The sequence below is a fragment of the Phyllostomus hastatus genome, unplaced genomic scaffold (assembly GCF_019186645.2).
Source record: "Phyllostomus hastatus isolate PE091 unplaced genomic scaffold, TTU_PhHast_1.1 phas_contig_86, whole genome shotgun sequence".
Lineage (NCBI taxonomy): Eukaryota > Metazoa > Chordata > Mammalia > Chiroptera > Phyllostomidae > Phyllostomus > Phyllostomus hastatus.
In genome coordinates this window covers 80,580,570-80,596,656 of record NW_025333977.1, presented here as the reverse complement: position 1 = coordinate 80,596,656, position 16,087 = coordinate 80,580,570, and the positions used below count along the sequence as shown (strand labels likewise).

The window sequence follows — 16,087 nt, the reverse complement described above, 5'->3', positions numbered from 1 at the left end:
CTGTAAACTTGGGCCATTAATTTTAACCTCTTCTTTTCTCAAGCGTTTAAAACTATAAATTTCCCTCTGTGCACTGGTGTAGCTGCATCCACAAATTTTGATGTTATATTTCATTATCATTCTATTCAAAATAGTTTTTAATTTCTTTCATTTTTTTTTCTTTTTTGACCTATAAGCTATTGAGAAGTCTGTTTAATTTCCAACTTAGGGAGTATTCTAAATATTTTATTGACTTCTAATTCAATTGTAGTCCAAGTACTGTGTATGATTTCAGTCATCTTAAATTGATTGAGACTTGTTATGAAAGGAAGATATATTCTGCAGTTGCCAATATACTCTTCTATAAAATCACTGTGGTTGAAGTGGTTGATAGTGTTCTTCTGATCTGTTGTTAGTAACAATTGCAAGTACCTAAATATGTCATTCACTTCAGACTATGTATTATGTACAGAAAGGAGGGAAAAGAGGGAAAATAGTACCTTTTGTCAGTGAGTTTGATATTTAGATCTCTGATTTTATTATAATTTTACATAAACATTTATATAGTCACTAATTATTAGAGCTAATGGTTGGGATACTTAGAGTTAATTATCCATACCTGCTAATAGAAATAACACCATTTTGAGTGTAAGGGTATTTGGCATAAAGGTAAGGGGTTGCTGGTGACCTAATTAGTGGGAGGGAAAATAGTTCAAAGCAGGAGGAATTTTTATCATGTCTATGGGAGTTCGAGACATGGTTTGACCTGCTGCTGTTCAGTGAGTCTGCTGCATTATGGCCAGTTTGCTGGGCATCCCTTTTCTAGGGAAGAAAAAAAATCCACCTTCACTGAGCTTCATTATGTGCAAAGCATTGAGTAATGAACTTTGCACATGAAGGTTCATTTTCATTCCTTAAGAATTTCATCCCTATTAGGTGGATAAAATTACCTCCATTTTTAAATTAAAATTGTTTTAATTTTTAAATTACAGTTGACATTTAATATTACATGAGTTTTAGATTTCAGCATAGTGGTTAGACAATTATACCACTTTGAAATGATCCCCCTGATAAATCTAGACCCCTCCAAACACCGTCATGGTTATTACAATATTATCAACCACATTCCCTGTGCTGTACTTTACACGCTGTAATTATTTGCAACTGCCATTTTGTATTTCTCAATCTCTTCACCTTAGCACCCAGTCCCGCAGCCCCCTCCCATTTTTCCAAATGAGGAAACTAAGAAATGGTAATTGTCAGATGCGCAAAATTAGAGAGCATGGCAGGGATGATGCTTTGTGTTCATTGACATTTCGTTTGGTGATTTTTCTTCCTGGATGTGAAAAGCTTACTTCCCATCTCCCTGACAGTTGAGTGAAGCCATGAGATAGTTCTAGTCAATGAGGTATGAGATGAAGCAGTGAACAGACCCTGCACCAGCCTCAGGTGCTCTCTCCCCTCCTGCCGAGATGCTGGGACTGCCTGCAGGTAAGGCCCGAGGTTGGGTCACTGCTGAGAGACTGTCACCCTGTAGTTTCCCGGACTTCAAGCTGACACTGGAAAAGGAAGGAATAAACTCTTGTTAAACCATTGAGATTTGGAAGTTATTTGTTATTGTATGAAAGCCTGAACAATTCTGATTAAAACAGGAGGAACTGGAATTTGAATTCAGATCTGTTAAACACTGAAAGCCGGGGATTTTGTATTCCCACTTCTGTCTCCTCCACCACACAGGAGTCGGGGTGGATAGGAAAAGAGTGTAGAGCCATCTTTCGTTAGCCAAAGTGGTTGGGCTGGATATTTATATTAAAAACCCAGTGAGTGTTGGCTATTTTTGAGATTACACAAAATTAGGCTCTTTTTCTGCACTGTGTACTTTTAATTACCAACCACACATCAACTGTGCACTGAAAAAAAAATCCATTCTTGCATAGGTATTTGTTCTTAATGTAGGTCACCTGATCCCAAGTACATATTTCTGTTAATTGCTGTTACCTGACTGCCTCTCCTACCCCTGGTTTGCAAAATTTTGAGTGTAAGGGCATTATGCAGTTTTAGTAGCCCAGAAACCATAGAGCTATGGTTACCATATGGTAGCCACTAGCCACACATGACTATTTAAATTTAAATGAATTAAAGTTAAGAAATTAAAATTCAGTTCCTCAGTAAATTTCAAAGGTTAATAGTCTAGGCTAGCAGCTACCATATGGGATAATGCATATTGTGGGCATTTCCATCATCTCAGGAAGTTCCGTTGGCTGGTGCTGCTATGGAGCTCTCACCAGTTTTTTTTCTTTTTTTTTTGTTTCGGCTTAAGTTCATTTTATTTTTTTAATATATTTTATTGATTATGCTATTACAATTGTCCCATTCCCCCCCTTCACTCCCCTCTACCCTGCACACCCTCTCCCACCCATATCCCCCCACCTCCAGTTCATGTCCATGTGTCGTAAGTTCTTTAGCTTCTACATTTCCCATACTATTCTTGCCCTCCCCCTGTCTATTTTCTACCTACCATCTATGCTACTTATTCTCTGTACCTTTCCCCCCTCTCTCCTCCTCCTACTCCCCTGTTGCCAACCCTCCATGTGATCTCCATTTCTGTGGTTCTGTTCCTGTTCTAGTTGTCCACCCAGTTCCTTTTTGCTTTTGTTTTAGGTGTGGTTGTTACTAACTATGAGTTTGCTGTCATTTTACTATACATGTTTTTTATATTCTTTTTCTTAGATAAGTCCCTTTGACATTTCATAAAATAAGGACTTGGTGATGATGAACTCCTTTAATTTGACCTTAGCTGAGAAGAACTTTATCTGCCCTTCCATTCTAAATGAAAGCTTTGCTGGATAGAGTAATCTTGGATGTAGGTCCTTGCCTTTCATGACTTGGAATACTTCTTTCCAGCCCCTTCTTGCCTGCAAGGTCTCTTGAGAAATCAGCTGACAGTCTGATGGGAACTCCTTTGTAGGTAATGTCTCCTTATCTCTTGCTGCTTCTAGGATTCTCTCCTTCATTTTTATCTTGGGTAATGTAATTATGTTGTGCCTTGGGGTGTTCCTCCTTGAGTCCAACTTCTTTGGGACTCTCTGAGCTTCCTGGACTTCCTGGAAGTCTATTTGTTTTGCCAGATTAGGGAAGTTGTCCTTTATTATTTTTTCAAATAACTTTTCCACTTGTTGCTCTTCCTCTTCTCCTCTGGTACTCCTATAATTTGGATGTTGGAATGTTTAAAGATGTCCTGGAGGTTCCTAAGCCTCTCCTCATTTTTTTTAATTCTTATTTTTTCATTTTTTTCTGTTTGGTTGTTCCTTTCTTCCTTCTGGTCCACTCCATTGACTTGAGTCCCAGTTTCCTTCCCATCACTGTTGGTTCCCTGTGCATTTTCCTTTATTTCACTTATTATAGCCTTCATTTTTTCATCTAATTTGTGACCAAATTCAACCAATTCTGTGAGCATCCTGATCACCAGTGCTTTGAACTGTGCATCTGATAGGTTGGCTATCTGTTGGTCGCTTAGTTGTATTTGCTGTGGAGCTTTGATCTGTTCTTTTGTTTGGGCCATTTTTTTTCTTGTCATGCCTGTTACATATGAGGGGTGGAGCCTTAGGTGTTCACCAGAGCGGGGCAACCCAGTCACTGGGTTGTGATGTTGTATGTGGGGGCGGGGTCTGAGAGGGAACAATGGCACTTGTTCCTCTCTCTGTCAGACTTCAGTCCCTTTCCCCGCTTCCCCCAAGCAACCTGGGCCTTTCTGGTGCTAATTCCCAGGTGGGTGGGCTTATGCATATTCTAGGACCCCAATGCACTCTCCTGTGAGGCTGGGAATCTGTCCTGGCACCTCAACTCCCACAGGTGTTTTCAATCAGTGCCCTAAGGCTCTATTTCCCAGAGCTGAGACACTGGGTTGCATGGTCTGTCTCGCTCCCCAATTTTTCCTGGTTTATCTGCATGTTAATGTGGGACCACCAGGTCAGCCAGCCACCTTGTGTGCAGTGCCTCGCTTCACAATCGCCACCTCACTGGGTCTGCCCGTTGTCACCCCATGCCCAGGGTCCACCCACTGCAATCTTGAGTGCCCAGGATGCCTTATGCACCTGGTGCCACCACTTTTTGTGCCACAACCCCTCTCCACCCAGCTGCCAGACTCTGCCCTTCCTACTGGTCTGGATGAATGTGTTTATTTTAACTCCTTGGTTGTCTGACTTCCATACAGTTCAATTTTCTGTCAGTTCTGTTTATTCTTTTGTTTCTAAATTGTGGTCCTTTGGTTGTACAAGGAGGTGCAGTGTGTCTATCTACACCTCCATCTTGGCTGGAAGTTCTCACCAGTTTTCTGAGAGTCTGTGACTACAGCACTGTTCAAAACCGTTGAAATAGTATGGGTGGTTGCTTCACACGGTATGAAGAGCTTTGTCCCTAAGAGGTGGGCTATGGCTGTTAAAGATGATCATGGTGGGGCTGAGGTATGAAATACAAGGACCTGAAGTATAATCCACTGATCCCTTAGCAGTTAGAGACCTTCTACTTGTGGGACCCTCAGTCACTTTTTTCAGAGGTATGCGTGAGAGAAATGAGGTGAGAGCATTGTATTCATCTGCTTGTGTTGCCCTAACAACATAGACTGGGTGACTTAAATAAGAGAAATTTAGTTTCTCAGAGTCCATGATCCAGATACTGGCAAATTCTGTTTCTGGTGACAACTTTCTCCTTGGCTTGCAGACAGCTGCCCTCTCATTTTATCCTCAAATGGCCTTTCCTCTGTGGTGTACAAGGAGAGCAAAAAATAGAGAAACCTCCTCCTTTTCCTATAAGGAGAGAGGCCCTGTTGGATTGAAACCTCACCCTGATGACTTCACTTAACCTTTATTGGCTCCTAATGGGTCCTATCTCCAAATACAATCACATTTGGGATAGGACTTTAACAAATGAATTTGTGGTGGGGTGGGGAGTTGGTGGGGGTTGTGTACAATTCAGTGCAAACAGGTATTTTCTAGAGATGTACATCACAGTTCCTGTAGCAAATGACAGGAAACAGGTAATTTCTTCACAGAATAAGTACTAGGAGGACGATGACTAAAGAAAAACTTTGTGTCAGATTGGGGTGCAGAAGGCTTTGAAGAAATGTCCTTTTCATTCATTTGTTTATTTGAGAAAGGGATCTTGGGCATTTATTGTATGGCTAGCATTATGTTCGGCACTAGGGCATATGAAATGAACAGGATATGACAAATGCCATTGGTCACCTAAAACCAGGCACACACTCAACTCTGTGTAAGGTGTGGGTAGTCTGGAATTGTGAGCTGGTGAGTCATGGATCCTGTTATGTAAGCTGGGTCTGTGGCGCAGAGGTAATGTTTTGTTGTAGATTTCCTGTGGTTTTTATGTGCTGTGATTAGAGATAATTAGAGACTAACTCAGAATAGTTTTGTAGAAAGTCTGGCTTCCTGAAGGCCTGCTTTTTTCCCTTACTAGCCTTAGAACATAGCAACACACCTCAAAATATTAGAAATGGCAAAAAGAAAAAAACTATTAGGAGAAGAAAACAGTTTTCACTTAGGTAAGCCAGTGAGTACTGGCAGAATGGTAATTTAGCCAAGGCCCTTTCAGTGGCAGCTGATATTTAAGCATCACATAATCTAAAGTTCTAGGGCCCATTTAATTCCCTTACTTTACAGACAAGAGAATATGAGCCCAGAGAAGGTAAAAGGCTGTGAGTGATCCCACAGAACACTGATGACAGAACCAGGCATAGTATCTGTTTTGGTATCTGTTCCTCTTAGTGCTGCTCAGGGGTGTTGGTGTTTATTTTGCATTTATCACAATGTAGGTACAGAAATTGAAAGTAAATTTTCAGAAAATTTTACAGCAGTTTGACATTACCACAACATCCAAGCAATTGATCATATTTCCAGTAATTCACTTTCACGGACTTTACAAAGGTATTGCTCCAAACAAATTGGAAAAGAAAAATAAACTGGTGTTTTTACCATAATTAGGCTGCTATATAATGAGCCTCTCAAATAGTACCTGGCAGAACTGGTTTTGTTGATTTGGTCTATAAGGATGAGGCAGCCTGAGCACTGGGACCTGTCGTATGTACATATTTTAGGATAAAATAACTCCTCCAGTTAAAATTTGAGAAGACTACAGAGTCTATATTAGTCTACATAGACCTCTACATTACATCCATATCTCCTTTATTCAGAGAGACCCATGGTGTTCAGAGACATAGGGATTAGTACAATTACATTACCGTATAATTACTTATTTATGTTATCCCACATTTCACACATAATAGCCTTAGAATGACAATATGTTTGGTTTCAGGAAAAATTTTTAACTAGATGTTTTAGTATATTTTTTTGCTTTGATTTTCTTAATCAGGAACTTATAGTAACCATATATTTGATCTTCTGTGCCTTCTTTTCTTAAATACTTTCTGCCTATTTATTTCTTTTGAATTTAAAAACTTGTTTCATTTTCACCTTCCATTTTATTTATTTATTTTCAATTTTTGTTTATTTATTTTTAGAGAGGAAGGAAGGTAAGGAGAAAGAGAGGGAAACATTGCTATGAGGTTGCCTCTCATGCGCCCCCTACTGGGGACCTGGCCCAAGACCCAGGCATGTGCTTTGACTAGGAATCGACCAGTGACTGTTTGGTTTGCAGCCTGGCGCTCAGTCCACTGAGCCATACCAACCAGGGCTCACTTTCCATTTTATTAAGGCGCTCATTATCTGTTGTGTTAACCCACCTTTGTGTTCTTTCTTGTTTAGTCTTTGCATCTGAAATGAGTTTCTGTATTTTATTTCTAATTTTTTCCAATTGTCACTTCATTTTGTTTTTCTGATCTAAATTATGCTGTTCTTTCATGTCTCGTGTTATTTAATCTTTTACCTCTTCTTATATCTGCTCTGTGAACATGTCTTTCTGGCATGCTTTCATTGTTTGTAGGGAAGTTATTCTGTTCATTGTTCTCTTATTATAGCTTTGTATGGAATCTGACCTTAGCACCTTCCTGTTTCTTAAGTAGTGTTTCCTAATTTTTAGAAGGAGGAATGATTCAGGGTAGATTTTCTAACTTTAAAGAGTTCTATTTTCTGTTTTTTAATAGAGTTCAAAACTATTATGGTTTGTTTCTTGAACTTTGTTTCTCTCCTTTACCTTCATATAAAATGTTCGTCTCTCCATCTAGATCATCCCTGTCCTATACTACTACTCATGCAGGTCCCTGGCTCTGGGCATGGCCACAGTGGCTCATATTTGAAAGTTCATGGGGACTAGATTTCTCCAGCACTCTTACAGTAGTCTTCTGGGCACAACCTGCTAAGGAGTGGATGCAACCCTCCCAGTTTCTGCTGCTATTTTCCACTAGGCCCTCTGTGCACTCCAGTGAGCTAGCTCCCTTGGGTATTTGGGGGTTCTGCTATTCTAAGGTCTGTCAGATGCCCTGTTGCACCCCTCTGCTTCCTCCTGCACTGAGCTGATACTGTGCAGGCTTTTGGCTGTTGTAGTTTGTCCTCATCTCTAGTCTGTGGGGCAGTTTGTTACCAGGGTTTTTTTATTTGTTTGGATTTTTGTTCTTCTGTAAATATTTGGCTATATAGTTGCTCTGTTTTGATGTGGAGAGCTAGAAAGATTCAAAAATTGTGCTGCTGCTAACCCAGTCACCCCAAACAAACAATGACCTCTTGAATCATGTTAAGAACATAAAATTTTCTAAAATTCATTCTGTTTCTCTTAATAAATCTCTTTCAAAGAGAGGAGGTTCCTTTGACTCTTCAGAGTTGTTTTCTCTTTTTAAATAGTGTTCTGTGGGGTAAACAGAGTCAGTCAGGCTCCCTCACCCAGATGTCTGGGCAACTAAGATAAGCAGTGTCCCCCTAGCCTTGAGACTGGGCCTGATAAACAGCATTCCTATAGCCTTGAGTCGGCCTGCATGAAAAGAGTCTCGCTGTGTTATAGAGTATTTTGGCACCATGCCGTGCATTTAGTATATAGGGGAGTTGGGACTCCCTGCCTGCACAACGGCCAGTGTGACATGGCGCTTGCAGCAAGCGTGGAGCGCCCACCATGAATAAAGGCATGTCTGGCATTCCTACGGCTCCACGCATTTTCTTCTGTTGTCCTGAATCCCGAGTGAACCTGCCCAGCCTTGACAGGCTGCAATGCATGTTCAAAATAAGGTGACTTGTTTTTTCAACTCTGTGTCCCTCCTCCACCTTCCTATGAAAGCTTCCTTTCATGTATGCCATATGTTTACACAGACATCTTATCATTTTTATCCTCCCTCACTCCCTCCTTTTGTCCTTCCTCTCTTAAGCCAAAACAAAGATGAATAAATGCGTTATCTGTGCTTTCAGTTATTGACTTGTAGTCACGAGGAATTACAGCAGATGGTGTTCAGGCCCCAGCTGTATCTGTCACCTTCACACTTCAGTGCACACTGCCCTCCTTCCAGTTTCTGGCCCTTCCCTGCTTTGTTTACAAGCTTGCTTTAGCCACCAGTGCCTACTTGGTCTACCTGAGCAGCAGGCAGGAGGTGCTATTGCCCCTCTTGGAAGTAATGCTTAACTAATGACTGATGACTTATATGATAGACGGAAAATCAGCACACTGAAAGATGCCCACATCCTAATCCCCCAAATGTACGAACATGTTACCTGATGTGGCAAAAGTAATTCTGCAGATGTGACTAAGTTAATGATCTTGAAATGGAAGAGTGTCCTGGATTATACAGGTGGGTCCAATCTATCACATGAGTCCTTATGAATGGAAGAAGGAAGTCACAGTCAGAGAGAAATTTGAATGTGCTGTGCTGCTGGATTTGGAGATACAGGAAGGGGACACCAGCCAAGCCATACAGGTGGCTCCCAGCAACTGAGAAAGGAAGAAAATGAATTCTCCCCTAGAGTGTCCAGATGCAGCCATGCTACCTCCTTGATCACCTTGATTTTAGCTTCGTCTGACACAGTTTGCATTTTTGACCTCCAGAACGGTAAGATAACTATTATTTTAAGGCACCATTTTTTTTGAAATTTGTTATACGAGCAATAGAAAACTAATAAAATGGCTAAGTGCCCCAGCCCCCTCAGTTCTTCAGTGGAATGCCTCTCGGAGTTCCCAGAAGTGGTGGTTAAGTGTCTTAAACACAGTGGTAACTTGCTAGAAAACAAACCATGTATTAGCTTCCTTCCCTTTCCTTTCTAACTTTTTTATTCCCCTACTGTGTTGGGAACACTTGCAAATAAATTGCTTGCACTTAAGTCTTTGAATCAGGATTTGCTTCAAGGGGAAGCCAATCTAAAACAGAACTTGAGATGGCTTTGGAAAGAGATTGATGTAAGTGCTTGTTCTAATTCTTCAAGTTTGTATTGGAGGAGAAGAGAGAATTATAATTTTTATAATTTTTTTTTCAGTTCAAAGATGCAGTGGTACAGGGGCCTTGAGAAGCAAGTGGAAACCTGAAACTCAGATTGGTCGCAAAACGTTCTCCCTATCTTGGTTACAGAGCCCTTTGGGGGAAAGAAGGGTATGTTTATTGTGTGATTCTTCAATACTTAGAATAAGACCGCAATTCATAGGGCCTCCATGGCCACCAGGGACTATGAATTTTAGGATGAAATTTGAGCAGATACTGCAGATTAGCAGACTTTATACCAGGTTTCTTGATGTTGGCACCATTGACATTTGAGGCCGAATATTTTTGTTGTTGTTGTGAGATCTGTTCTGTACATTGTAGGATATTTAGTAGCATCCCAGGACACTACCCACTAGATACTGTTATCACCCCCACCCCAGTTGTGACAACCAAAAATGTCCCCAGACATTGTCAAATATCTCTAAGGGACAAACACCCTTCAATAAGAGCCACTCCTCTATAGAGCTCCAACTCCTTTTTTATCCTGTCTTCTGGTGCATTGGAGGCAGGCAAGCTAAAGACCACGTTCTCCAGACTCCCTTACACTTAAGATTCTGCGTTTGAGGTGTGGAACACGGAAGTAAATAAACGTCATGCGGCACCCGCCGAATACCTACTCCGACAAGCGCTGCCATGGAGGTGTTTGCTGTGTTTTGGTTCTGCAACGGTCCTGGTGGAAGTGTATTCTCTGCCTTCATCGGTACTGAGTGCAGCAGCAGCAATTTGATTTTGTTATAAAAACCCTACTGAATAACAAGATAGTTCTCTTTGCTGTGTTTTCCCTCAGTATGTAGCACCTAAATTGGTTTCCTGGTATATTGGGAAATTTGAAATTAATTCTTTTCTGATCAAACTAGCTATAGACAATTCTGTTGTCTGAAATAGAGTCATTTTTACCAGGACTGTGTACAGAGAGCATCACAATCTAAATTATGGCTTTGTCTTCATGAAAAAGACAGGAAAAAAGATACTAAGGATTTAGATTTTGTAGACTGGAAAGGTCATAAATCCAGTTGTATAAAGTCAGACTATCCTTGTACGGTAGAACCCCATGCTGGCTAAGTCTGTAACATTAACCAAAATGCTAGGAATAATTCCTAATATTAGTGTGAGTGTGTGTGTGCTGATTCTTACTGCTTTCAGTAAAGTCCTGCAAGAGATAGATCAACTCAAACTAGAGGCAGAAGAAAACAGCACTTGGCTGAGAGTGGCCAGGGGCCTGTGATCTGCAATCTGAGTAGATGGAGCCCACAGTAATTTGGAACCTCGAAGAGTATTTTAAAAGTCAACTTTGGTATTTACTCAAATGAGTTAAAAACTTATGTCCTCACAAAAGCCTGCACATAGGTGTTTAATAGCAGCTTTATTCGCAATTGCCAAAACCTGGCAAGTAGCCAAGATGTCCTTAAGTAGGTGAGTGGATAAATAAATCTTAAATGCATATCCTACTAAGTGAAAAAAGCTGATCTGAAAAGGCAATATATTGTATGGCTCCAGCTACATGACATTTTGGCCACAGTGCTTGCCAGGGGTCCTAGGAGAGCGAGGGAAGGGTGGGAAAGCAGAGTACAGCGATGTTTAGGGCAGTAAAACTGCTCTGTATGATACTGTAATGGTGAATAAATGTCATCATACCTTTTTCAAAACCCAGAGAAGGTACAGACACTAATAATGAAGCCCAGTGCAGACTATGGACTTTGTGTGATGATGATGTGTCAGTGCTGGTTCATCTATTTTAACAAAAGTACTGCTCCAGCGCAGGATTTTGATGATGGGAGGGGCTTGTGTAGGGAAAGGGAATACCTGGGAACTGTGTATTTCCTGCTCAATTTTGTTGTGAAGCCTAAAACTACTCTAAAAAATAAAGTCTATTTTAAAAACCCGGCTGCTTCTTATCTCAATAGTGATGACTGTAAAACTGTCACCTTAGAAGAAGTTTTTAAAAAATTTATATTGAATTTATGGGAGTGAAATTGGTTAATAAAATTATATAGGTTTTAGGTATACAATTCTATAATATATCATCTGTATATTGTACTGTGTATTCACCACTCAAAATCAAGCCTCCTTTGGTCTCCATTTATCCCTCCTTTACCCTTTTCTACTTATCTTCATCTCCCCATTCCTTCTGGTAATCACCATGAATATAGGCACCCCTATGTTCATAGCAGTGTTATTTACAATAGCCAAGATTTGGTAGCAGCCTAAGTGCCCATTAGTAAGGGAGTGGATAAAAAAGCTGTGATACATTTTTACACAATGGAACACTACTCAGCAGTAATAAAGAAGGAAATCTTACTTTTTGCAATAGAATTGATGAAACTGGAGGGTATTATGCTAAGCAAAATAAGCCAGTCAAAGAGAGACAAATACCATATGATTTCACTTATATATGGAATCTAATGAACAAAATAAACAAACAAAATAGAAACACTCATAGATACAGAGAACAGACTGATAGCTGTTGGGAGGGGGATTGGGGTGAAAAATGTGAAGGGATTAAACAAAAAACAAACAAACACAACAACAACAAAAAAACTCCTGATAGACACAGACAACAGTGTGGTGATGACCAGAAGGAGATGTTTCTGATCTCAAGATTTATTTCAAAAGAGTTCCTTAAGAGTTCTTTGCCTGATGATCAGAGCTAGCTCATTGATAAAGATCAAATTAAGAATTATCTTCCTATCCAATCCTCTTTCAACTAGTCTCAGGATAGCTGGAGGATAGGCAGAGCATAGTGGCCAGTGAGAAAGTCTTCTGGCTTAAAAATCCACAACTATACAAGTTCCTTAACTATGGTTATTTGTGTATGAAACTTACTAAAAATAATAGAAATACATCTTACTAGATTGTTGAGGGAACCTCAGGACTAGGTTAAAATAACCTGTGACTATTAAACACCAAATGCTGAACCTGGTCTCCAACTTGCACAAGCAGAAAGTAGAATAACAAAGCTGTATATCCCCAAAGTCATCCTCTCTGATTCCCTCGTCAGCTCTGGCCATAAAGAAAAAATGACCAGTGTAGTGGAGGCTATCATGCACCACCCAGTTTCCCTTAAGGACTGAAGAACTTATTTCTGCAGCTTCTGGGAGTGTTACTGTCTGTCAGTATTGCCTAGGAATTTGCTAAAGGAAAGTACTTCACCTTTCTTTGAGAGAGCCTGCATTTGGTGACTGGTCAATGTGAGCACGTAAAGTTCCAGGCTTCTTAATCAAACCAGAAACCACTGTATGAGGCCAAATAGTTTTAGACCTTCCTGTGGTAGGTTGAAGCTTTGGCTGAGATTTCATCACAGTCTAATGACTCCCTCTGTTTTATCCTGCTCTCTTCTCTGCTCCTACACTTGATGTCTATCTGGATCACTCTAATAAATTCCATGCATGTTATTTTCTATCTCAGTGTCTGCTTCCCAGGGAACTTAACCTTCATAAATGAGGGAAAAAGTACAGAGGACAAAGGCTAGGGCAGTTGGATGCACTAAGGAACTTGTCCACTGTTGTAGTAGACTCTTGCTGTTGATCAGTCGTCCCCTACGTTTTCGTTATACACGCTTCTGAATAGAAGTGTGTGTGTGTGTGTGTGTGTGTGTGTGTGTGTGTGTGTCTTTTTCCTGAAAACTGCAATCATACCAACATCTTTGCTCTTGGCTTAAGGTGAGTCTTGTGTAATAGGGAACATTGATGATCCACAACCTAGAAAGAATATGCATAAATTTATGTTATCTTGGTCAATATAGACAAAAAATTATCCAGTTAGAATTGAGTACTGTTATATAATAATTTGAACTATGAATATATATTATTTCCTCATTTGGGGGGCAAGTATTTCTAAAAGTGGGACTTATTTAAGTTCTGCTTTGATATAGCAAGTGACACTTTATTCAATAATCAAAACTTGCTTATGAAATTTTTAAAAGCACTATCACGGAAATTTCAGGAGCATGTAACTTGCTTTTTAGTTTATAGGCCATGGAACCATGAGAAGATACATACAAATCTGATGGAAAAGATATGTGTGTCCTTCAGATATTTTGACTTTGGATAAGCTAGCAAGGTGAGATATTGCCATTATCCCTTTTGGAGAGCAGAGCATGTTCCTCATGAATATTTAGGTGGCCAAAGTGTTGGATGTGCTAGAGATGGCTTTGGCCCTTCTCTCTTAACAATAGAACCTAGAAATTTAGATGGGCATTTTTCTGCCTGGATAGAAGATTTTATTTCCAAGCCTTCCTTGTAGGAAGGTATGGTCATATGATTAAGTCATGGTCAATATGCTGTAAGTGCATGTTTGGTACTGGATTTCCATAGTCTCCCTAAAGGGTCTCACTCATGCCCCAGGCCTATCCCTTTTGCCCTCTGCCTCTCTGAGAGCCTGCAACTCGGGTATTGTGACTGGGGCTGAGGTCATCCACCTTACACTTCAGATCCGGAGGAGGGATGTCAGTTAAGATAGTGAAGCAAAAACACAGAAGGAGACAAGGTTGCTTGTGAATGAGGAGTCACAATATTCTCCCTGTCCTGTGTACTTCTAAAGCTCTTTTGAATGTGAAGGAAACAATGCTAAATTTTATTTAATCCATCACTATTTGGGATTTTTCCAGTATACACAGTTGAACTTAATCCAAACTGACACAGAATTCAAGTGATGTAATCCTAAAACACTCCCTTGACCTGCTGTCACTGCCCCAAAGGCAGGATGGGCATGGCTGCTGGTGTGCTCCATAGTTTTTAGGCACACCAAGCTTCACAGGAGATTAACGAGGCCTGAGAACTTTATAGCAACTTATGGTCCAGCCTTATCTGCACTATTTCTAAATGAAATTCCATGAAAGTTCTATAGCAATGCAACTTTTCTCTTGTATTAGTATAGCATATTTACTGGACATTAAACATTTTGACATTTATTGGGAATTTGCGTGACAGAGAGCAAAATAACACCACTCACTAGTTTTCTACTGCCACTGCAATAAATCACCAGTCTCAGTGGCTTTAAACAACACAAATTTATCCTCATACAGTTCTAAAGATAGGACATCCAAAATGAATTTTACAAGGCTGAGGTCAAGATGTTGGCAGAGCTGGTCCCCTCTAGTGGTTCCCTGGGGACAGTCTGTTCCTCCTCTCTCTCAGCTTCTATAGGTTCGTGGCATTCTGGACTTGTGGCCACATCACTTCAATGGCTGCTTCTGTTGTCACAGTGCTTTCTGTAACTCCTTCTATGTCCCTCTCACAAGGATCATTGCATTACATCAATCCCCCCTGCCCGCAGCCCCACTCCCTCCCCCCTGCCCCCGCCCCAACTAATCCAGGATAATCTCTCCGTTTCAAGATCTTTACTTTAACCAAATTGTCAAAGTATCTCTTGCCATATAAGGTACCAGGGCTGGCAGGATTTGGAATGTAAACAATTTTGGGAGACTTCACTCACCTAGACATCCTGATTAGAAATTATCCGGGAGAGTTTTTTTTTAATTTAAAAGTAACAGAATTGGTTAATATGGTTACTTTAAACAAGACAACTTCTATAAATTAAAAACTACTATCAGAATGTTGAAAGGTAACCCCTCCCACTATTTCCTGAAAATATAACAGGCATGGTGACAAGAATTTAATATATATTCAAATATACAATATTTAATTTTTTAAATAGAAAGAAAACCACTAAGGCTTTAATTTCTTGATAGGGAATTAGTTGTGCATCAATAACAATTCATGAATGGTAAACATCCTAAAATCTATTCAACTTTATTAAGCATAAAAATCCAGAACAAATTGAATGTTTTACTTTTAAATTATGAAGATCATGAAAAGATGTCACCAGTGCTGAGGGTGCAGTTAGCCATGTCTGGACACTCCTGTAACTCACCTCTAGCAATACAGATTGGCTTTGCTTAGAAGTTATTTAGCACTGATTATCAAGAATTCAAAAAAATGTTCATATTTTCAACCCAGTGCAGAAGAGCAGAAATTTTCATCTTTATGTGAAAAACTGGAAAAACCTAGAAGTCCTACAATAGGAAAATGGCTAAATAAATAGTGCTATAATTATAAGCTGGAATATATTATTCAGCTATTTAAATATATGTCACTGGAGAGTATTCTTTCTAAATGACTTGGAGAAATGCCTAGAAGGGCAGGTTGAGCAATTCAATAAGGCGGCTGAGCAGACAGCTAAAAATCTGTGCAAAGGTCAGAAGAACATGCCTTCCCCAGGCCTGGGCTTTCTGAGTTTTCTTTCAATCCATCAGGTTTGGCAATTTAGATATATAATTATTTGGGTTATTAACACTAACTCCAGTCAGCATTAAGGGATAAATAGGGTGAAAGATCAGCCAGTTACATTGGCATGGCTCTGTCAGATACTGAAATGTGAAATACTGAATTTCTGAACTAATTGGTGAATGGCAGCTGGTTGCTGCCCTGAGCCCTCAGGTACTCCCTGCTTCCCTGGCCTCCTGGGCCGCTTCCTTGGTACCCCTCATTTTGGATCTTCTCATTGTTGATCAACTGAAATGGCGCATCTGGGGCCTCCAGGAAGCTGCACCAGCTCTGTGGCAAGTGTGTGACCTGACAGGTCCTACCCTGATGTCTACACCCACCTATCTGTCTTCTTTCCATTTCAGGACATGCTTCTCCCAAATTCTTTCTTTGGCCTTCCTCCAAAATAAAGCCGACTCCATTT

The 16,087-nt window shown here is 40.2% G+C and overlaps 1 protein-coding gene across 1 annotated transcript in view; it reads left to right on the top strand.

The window, feature by feature from the left end:
• Positions 1 to 8,833: 8,833 nt before the first annotated feature.
• BTLA (B and T lymphocyte associated) overlaps positions 8,834 to 16,087 on the top strand; it is a 47,068-nt gene continuing 39,814 nt past the window's right edge. Inside the window, exon 1 of the mRNA XM_045851399.1 lies at positions 8,834 to 8,977. The gene's annotated coding sequence lies outside the window, so the exon portion shown is untranslated. The remainder of the gene's footprint in view (positions 8,978 to 16,087) is intronic.